Genomic DNA, 8,695 nt, shown 5'->3' with positions numbered 1-8,695 from the left:
GAAAAGAACTCACATAATGCATGCATGTTCTCTGGTGTTACCTGTTTCTTTCTATTATGCTCAACCCCCTCATTTCCTCTCAAGTCAAACTCCATACATACTCCCAGATGCATCTACCTATCACTTGTCTTTAATAACATTTCGTTTTACCCTAAGGATGGTGTGAAATATATGATGAGAAGGTTGCAGGTCTTCCTTTGTGGTGAGAAGATATTATCTTAATGTTCAAAAAGTCTTTGATCATTCCCAATGATTCTGACCAGTTGACATCATCAAGAGCAACCCCACCGCCAGCTTTGAAAACAAAGGTGAGGGAGGAGTGGGGGGAATAAGAGAGAGAGCATGTATCGTGTGCTTTCTGTCATTGCTTCCTTCTCTGTCTCTGTCTTTCTTTCTTTTTTTTTTTTTCTTTTTAAGGAAAGATTGGTTAAAATAAAGAATAAATATGAGTAAAAGAAGTGGTGGTAAAGAGAGGGTTAGGGTGGAGAAAAACACCAGGGTGTTTTTATTTTATTTTATTTTTTCTATATAGCACTCTGGGAAGTTTTGAAGGGGGAAAAAAAAAAAGATTTAAGAAGTGATACTTTTGAACTTCAGCCAAAAGCAAGCCATCAAAATGGGACACTGTCCCTTTAAGTGCAAGCCTGCACAAACGAAAGGAAATTAATTAAGTATCCGACGCTGGTGTGGCGCCATGGAAAGAATACACAATCTGGGTCCAGCATGCCAAATCTGAAATGAAAATGAAGGTGATCCGTCATATTTGGCTGTTTTTTTAAGACAGAATATATATTTTTGAAAGTTGACTAAGCAATTACCCAAATTAAAGAAACTAGAAAAGCAAACAGTGGTAAAAATGCTTTAATTTTTTAGAGGGTAAATTAGTTTTAAAATGTGTGCCTTTTATTATCTTAATACCAAAGAGAAAGAAAAAAAAGCCGGGGTGTTTCTTAACTCCTTAATGGCAGCATCTCAGAGAATTTATTTACTGCCTCTGCCAGTGATAAAGTTTCCAAACTTAAGGAAAACTTAAGAAGGCTTGGGCTGGCTTCTAAGCTCTAAGGAAGAGATGCTTAGTATACATTTCTGAATCTGAGATTTGTTAAAGGTATTTTTCCTTTCTTACATGTGGGTCCGTGCTCCACTAGCCTGCCTTACATGCCATCAGCAGCCAGATGGATTCTCTCTCCTACCACCACGCACACCCTCTGGATCATGAAACTCAGGGCCTGCCATTTGGCAGGTAAGGGCAGTCTTGCATTGCTCTGTTTCTGTATTAGTCTCTGGTAATGGCCAAGGGAAGGGATGCAAGGACTTTAGAAAAGGGTCCTCTCAGAGGACAAGAGGACATGTGCCAGGCGGATTGTGTGGTCACCTGGACATTTATTGTTCTTCTTGAGCTTGGAAGAGAAAATCAGAGACAAAGCTCCTGAGAATTCCATCTTACTTCTCAACCTCCTTAAGCTTTTTCTGATACAGTAGGTGGAAATAGCTGTCAGAAGGAGACACATCCTAAAATAAACATGGTTATTTATGGAGATCTTCGAAGGGAAGTCTATGTTAGGTTAGACTCTCTTGGTTTTAAGAGACAGAAAATCTATGACAAATGGTCTTGAGACAAAAGGTAGTTTGTTGTCTTTCATAATTAGGAAGGTCTACCAAAGGTCTAGCTTCATCCATGATTAAATTCAACACTTAACTGTATGTGGTGTTGACTGAAGTCTTCACTTCCTATTTTTGACAGTGCTTTCTCACTCTGAAGCTTTATTTTCCCTCATGTAAGTCTAGTGAGGAAGGAAGTTTCTGAGAGATCAAACAAAGGCTTTGGAAGTTTTGCTGGCTTTGACTGGTCTAACTTTGGGCATGTGCCTATTTATAAATTCTTCACTGTGTTCAGGGACATGAGATGGGCATATAGGATTACCTTTGTCAAATGTTGCTAAGAGTTAGGAGCAGAACTGCCTACAGCAAAATTGCCTAGGGGAAGAGCCTTTGCCTTGATTGATTGCGACAAGATAGAGTGGAATATTATGAGTGGCAAAAATAAGATTGCTTGACTTATAAGTGATCTTAACCACCCTTAAATGTTTTAAATGACCAACAATTGTTTCCCAACTAGTTCAGAATTAGGGATGGAGGCAACAGACTCCTATCAGCAAACACAGTGCAAAAGGGAGTGCAGAAGGGTAGTTATTGTCGGGAAATTGCTGGGGACTGGTGATGATTTAAAAAAAAAAAAAAAAAGTTTTAGGAAGTATAACAAATATACATAAACATACTCAACATTTAAGTTATAACTTTAATAGATTTTTAAGGTGAGCACAGCCATGTAAATAGCACCCAGATCAAGGAATAGAACATTGCCAGAACATATACACAGACCATATGCTATGCACATGTTTAGCTTCATGGATAAAAGTAAACAGTATTCCAAAGAGGTTGTACCAATTCATACTGCCACTTCAAGTTCTAAGAGTTCTAGTTGTGCGATATTCAAGAGAAGAATCTTATAAATATTTTATTCTTTCCTTGATGATATCTAACATACATGTATCTATTATATGATATAATAGATATTATATATAATTGATATAATTTTTATTTTTATCTTTATTTTTATTTTCTAAATGGAAGCCCAACATGGTTTCTGGAGCTTTCTGGGCTTCTGCAAACTTAGATAATTCTCTCACATCCCTTGACTTACCTGATTTTCTGGGATTTAGGGTTCTTAGAAACTTGGCATACTTTTTCTTTTCATTTGTGACTTCTAATTTAATTAATGATTTGTGACTTCTAATTTAATTAATGATCTATAACTAGAGAGTCTGAGATGCAGAGAAGCCAAATAAGTTGCCTAAGGACAGCTAACGTGTCAGTGACTGAGCTGGGACTATACATCTTGAGTGTAACCAGCTGGCTTTTACACTTAAATGTGCATATATTTCTATTTACTTGAGTCTCCTCAAGTATATGACCCCAGGGGGGTCACACAATTATTAACTCAGGGAAGTTTCTTCCTTTATTTTTGTTTGCCAGAGTAATGCATACTGAGAGTTTAAAACATAAGAAGCTATATCAGTAGTTTATCATATGACATTGCTACCATTCTCTTTAGCTCCTTGACTTGACATGCTACTAATCTCTTTTGGTTTTCTTCCAGAGTCCAATTGTGTTAATCCTCTCTTTACTACCACAGCAACCTTATAAGGAACAGAATTATTTTCACTTCTCTTTTCCAGAAACTGTAGAACTCAAAAGAAAATTATAGTCCCCCAATAGGACTTGAACGGGCTTTAGCCATAACAGGAACCACCATAATCCAAAAGAGGAGATAAGTTAAAATGGGCACAGGTACAGATTTCTAAGATGCTGCTTCATACTCATTGTATGAAGAGGATACCTATAAGCTAAATGGGAATAAGAACTTTGTAATCAATGTAATCAATGGACCGTTCCACGGCCTCAATTTTGTCATCTTTATAATGGTAGCAGTGTTGTAAGAATTAGAGATCATAAATATAAAGCACTCAACCAGTACTATTAATATTCTTTATCATTATTGAAGTGATGTATATTTCTGGCACATGATATCTTTTATATTATTAGAGGAGTATGCTTATTAAGCTGTGTAGAAGCTTTCTAAAACAGATTAAAACAGCCTTTTCCCTAAATGCCTAACACTTAATACAATATTGGCACAGATGTTAGAAGAACCGCAATCTATTTGTAAGTGCACTTTCAAACAGAGATGTGCCACAACAGTGGCTCCCACGTCCAGAGGAGCAGGAGTATCCTCTCGGACTTTTAAAAACATACAACATCCTGGGCTCCTTCCCTGAAATATCGATGGATATGCCAGTGTGATGCCCAGGTCTGGAGCCAGACTGCCTTGGTGTGGATTCCAGCTCTTCCATTACTAGCTCCGTAAGTGTGGAGTTATTTCGTTTCCCGGCCTAAATTTTCCCATCTGTAGCATAGAAATAACACTTACACTTGCCTGGTACATAGAAAGAACTCCAAAAATGCTTGCTTTCATTAGGAGGTAGGAGTCTGTATTAAAACCAAAACAAACTTCCTGACAAATCTGGGATCCAGCCTTGTTTGAGAATCATTGACCTACACACAGAATGTAATGTGGTGTTCTGGATAAAAATTTTACATCTCAAACTATAACCTCTTAAATTCTTTACTCTTCCTTAGATCTAAAGAAAACTTAGGTGTTTGAAATTGAGACAATGAGAGATCCTTTAGTCCTGAGGAAGATTAAATTATATGTGTAGTTTGGAATATATATAATTTTTGTTTGCAAGAATTATTTATCCATGTGTATCTCTGCCCTTTATTTCACTGCCCAGAAGTGACTCCCTTAAAAAGAAGTAGGAACGAGAGAGAAACAGTGGTCACAAGTCCAGCATGATACACTTCCCGGCATTCAAAGTTGATTTATCCTAATGGCAGAGGCCACTTGACTCAATGTCAGTTGCACAGGTTTTGGGGATAAGTCCTGACCTTTGCATTAGGGATTAAAGAAACTCCAGCTTAATATTCGAAGTATTAGCATCATGTCCCATTTGTTGCCTGTCTGGTTCAGAATTTGTCAATTGTTTCTGATTATTTGATTCTGTCTTTGCCCTTCCTTTGGTGCTGGGTATGGAACTGGAATTTCTGTGTCAGTTTCCGTGCTTGAATCCTTTGCTTTAGTTTTTTGCCCCAGAGCCTGCAGATTTGCCAGAAGTTGGTTTTCAAACTGCCGGTGCTCTTTTCTGCACTCCACCCTCATGTATGTAGTCCTCAACCTGTTCTGATTCCCCTCTCTGCCTGGATCTGTGGACATTAACTGCTCTCACATCTACAATCTCTTTGTTCTGTTCACATTTTATAATTTTAGTATTTTGAGTCTTCTCTCCTTTTACTTGGCTAGTCTAGCTAAAGTTTTATCAACCTTGTTGCTCTTTTTAAAAGACTAACTTTTAGCTTTATTGATTTTCTTAATTTTTTCCTATTTTTATTTCATTTATTCCCGTTCTGTTCTTTATTATTTCTTTTGTTTTGCTTACCTTGGGTTTCATTTGCTCTTCTTTTTTCACTTGCTTAAAATGGAAGATTCACTTACTGATTTGAGATTGTTCTTTTTAATGTAAGCATACACTATAACTAAATTTACTTCTAAGTCCTGCTTTATTTTATTTAGTGTTTTATTTTGGAGAGAGAGGGGGGAAGAATGGGGGAGAAGGCATACAGGAGAGAGAGAGAGAGAGAGAGAGAATATCCCAAGCAGGCTCCATGTTCAACATGGAACCTAACACTGAGCTCGATCCCACGACCCTGAGATCATGACCTGAGCCGAGATCAAGAGTTGGATGCTCTAACGACTGAGCCACCCAGGTGTGCCCTAAACACTGCTTTAAATTCATCCTGTAAGTTATAGTATATTGTATTTCTTTTTTCTCATTCATATCAAGGAATTTTCTAATTTCTTTTATGACTTCTTTGAGCCATTGATTATTTGTTAGTTTATTGTTTAATTTCTACATATTTGTGAATTTCCCAAATTTTTATCTGTTATTTCTAATTTAATTCTGTGTAGTCAGAAAACATATTTTGTATGATTTTTTTTCTTTTAAATTTATTGAGTTTTGATTCATGACTTAATATATGGTGTATATTGGAGAATATTCCATATGCACCTGAAAAGAATGTGTGTTCTGCTGTTGTTGAGTGAAGTGTCCTATTAAGTCTGTTAGATCTATTTGCTTTATGTGGTTCAGTTTTCCTATAATTGTTGATCTTCTGCCTAGTTCTTCTGTCCACTATTTGAACAGATATTGAAGTCTCCAATTATTATTGTTGAACTATCTTTTTCCCCTTCAATTGTATCTTTTTTTTTTTTTTTTTTTTTTTACTTCATGCACTTTGAGGCTCTGTTGCTAGGTGCCTATGTTTGTAATTGTTATACCTTCCTGATAGATTGATCTTTAATTATAAAATGACCCTTTATATATTGAGAAATATTTTTACTTTTATATTAAATTGTGCCTGATATTATACTAATAAATATATTAGTTTATCACTTCAGCTCTCTTATGGTTGATAGTTGTGTGGTATACTTCCCCCCATTCTTATATTTTTCTCTCTGAATCTAAAGTGTATCTTCTATAAACAGCATATAGTTGAATTGTGTTGTTTTTTTTCAAATATGATCATCTTTGTCTTGATTGGCTTATTGAATCTATTTACATTTAATGATATCAAAGATATGTTGGATTCACTTCTATTATTTTGCTTTTTGTTTTCCGTATGTCTCAAGAAATTTTTGTTTCTCTGTTCCTCTTTATTGCCTTCTTTTGCAATAAGTTATTTTCTACTAAATTTTTACATTCCTTTAATAATTTCTAAACTATTTATTAAAAAATTTTTTTAATGTTTATTTTTGAGAGAGAGAGAGAGAGAGAGAGAGAGACAGAACATGAGTGGGGGAGGAGCAGAGAGAGAGGGAGACACAGAACCCGAAGTAGGCTCTAGGCTCAGAACTGTCAGCCCAGAGCCCGACGTGGGGCTCGAACCCATGAACTGTGAGATCATGACCTGAGCTGAAGTCAGACGCTTAACTGACTAAGCCACCCAGGCGCCCCTAAACTATTTTAAAAATGTATTTTCTTTGTGGTTCCTCTAAGGCTTAAATATATTTCTCAACTTATCTGAGTTTACTTCACATTTATAATCATGAAATTCCAGTGAGATATCAAAACTTTCTTTTATTTAGCTCTATTCCTCTATAAACTTCTCTCCTTTTTTGTCCTGTTAGTGTCCCACATAGTGTGCTTGTGTATATGTTATAAACCCAACTATACCTGGTTATAATTATTACTAGATTCCTTCAGGAAAGCCTGTTTCCTCCACAGCGAGCTACCTCTGATGTCACTCCTCAGAGAGCGCAGCTTTGGGCAAGTGGAAATCTCCCTGACCAACAGGGATGATTATTGTTTTACCCAGCCTCTCTTTGTCCATCCCTTTCCCTGACCTCCCCATTAAACCTCTGGCCGTTTGCCTCTATTGATATCACACCCAGCTGTTAGCTTCCACTAATTGCTAGCTGATTGTTCTGTTGTATTCAACAACAAGCTTAAATTGCTCCATAGTCTGATCCAATTACATTCAACCATCTTTTCCCGGTTATGTGTGGCCACTGTTTGAGTTTTGCTCTCACTCTAGGAGGAATATGCTGAACTGTCGTTTCCTCTGTGTTAAACTTCTAGTGGTCTTTTGTTCACTTGCTGTTAGTATTAATCTATTAGTGTTCTCTTTATGGCTCACCACTAACATCTCTATTGGTTTACACAGTCCTCAGGCATGAACTACTGCATAGTTTGTTCCGTATAAGGTCAATCCCCTTAGGAAGAGTTACAGAACTCTCTGTTTTTACGGACTGCCTACCCCCCCAGGAGCCCCCTTGGCAGAGTCTTTGCTTGCCTGCTTTGGAGTTGGGGAGAAGAGCCCACTTATTTGCGAGTGAAACTCCTGCACTGGCAGGTGTGGTAGCCTTCAGTCTTCCTGGCTTGCTCCTCTGTGTGTGGAACCTCTGCTCTGTGAACAGGCTGATCTGTGATAGGGATGATCCGAGTCCAGGATTCTTTAGGAGACCCTGTTCCAGTTTTCTTTTGCCTTTGGGAAAACTGGAGCGTGTGATGGGAGAATAGCAATGCTGAAGGCAGTTACAGCACTGGACATTAGGCTATTGTCTACGTTACTTTGTTTCTGTACTGTGCTCAGAGATTCAAGAGATAGTTCAGGGAACTGTATATGACAGTTGTTTAGTCATATGTTGGAGGAGGAACTTCATTAAGAGGAATATGTTGAGAAATATTTTAAAGCCACTGGTCTAGGAACACCACATATCTGGTCCAGATCTAGTGTTTCTCCTCTCTAGGGGCCAAAGGAATATATAAAACTATTATTCTGGGAATGCAAGCTGGTGCAGCCACTCTGGAAAACAGTATGGAGGTTCCTCAAAAAACTAAAAATAGAACTACCCTACGACCCAGCAATTGCACTACTAGGCATTTATCCACGGGATACAGGTGTGCTGTTTGGAAGGGACACATGCACCCCCATGTTTATAGCAGCACTATCAACAATAGCCAAAGAACAGAAAGAGCCCACGTGTCCCTCGAGGGATGAATGGATAAAGAAGACGTGGCATATATATACAATGGAGTATTACTCGGCAATCAAAAAGAATGAAAACTTGCCATTGGCAACTACTTGGATGGAACTGGAGGGTATTATGCTAAGCGAAATTAGAGAAAGACAACTATCATATGACTTCACTCATATGAGAACTTTAAGACACAGAACAGATAAACACAAGGGAGGGGAAGCAAAAATAATATAAAAAGAGGCAGGGGGACAAAACATAAGAGACTCATAAATATGGAGAACAAACAGAGGGTTACTGGAGGGGTGTGGAGGGGGGGATGGGCTAAATGGGTAAGGGGCACTAAGGAATCTACTCCTGAAATCATTGTTGCACTATATACTAATTAATTAGGATGTAAATTAAAATAATAAAATAAAAAAAAACTATTATTCTTTTCAATGCTTCCTCCCTCCCCAATAACAAGATACCGCACAATTGATAGACATTGAAATAAGTCGGTGGATTATGAAGATGTTTAGGAGTTCAAACATCTGCAAG

The sequence above is a fragment of the Herpailurus yagouaroundi genome, unplaced genomic scaffold (assembly GCF_014898765.1).
Source record: "Herpailurus yagouaroundi ecotype Mexico unplaced genomic scaffold, PumYag 206, whole genome shotgun sequence".
Lineage (NCBI taxonomy): Eukaryota > Metazoa > Chordata > Mammalia > Carnivora > Felidae > Herpailurus > Herpailurus yagouaroundi.
Note: the sequence above shows the minus strand (reverse complement) of the source record.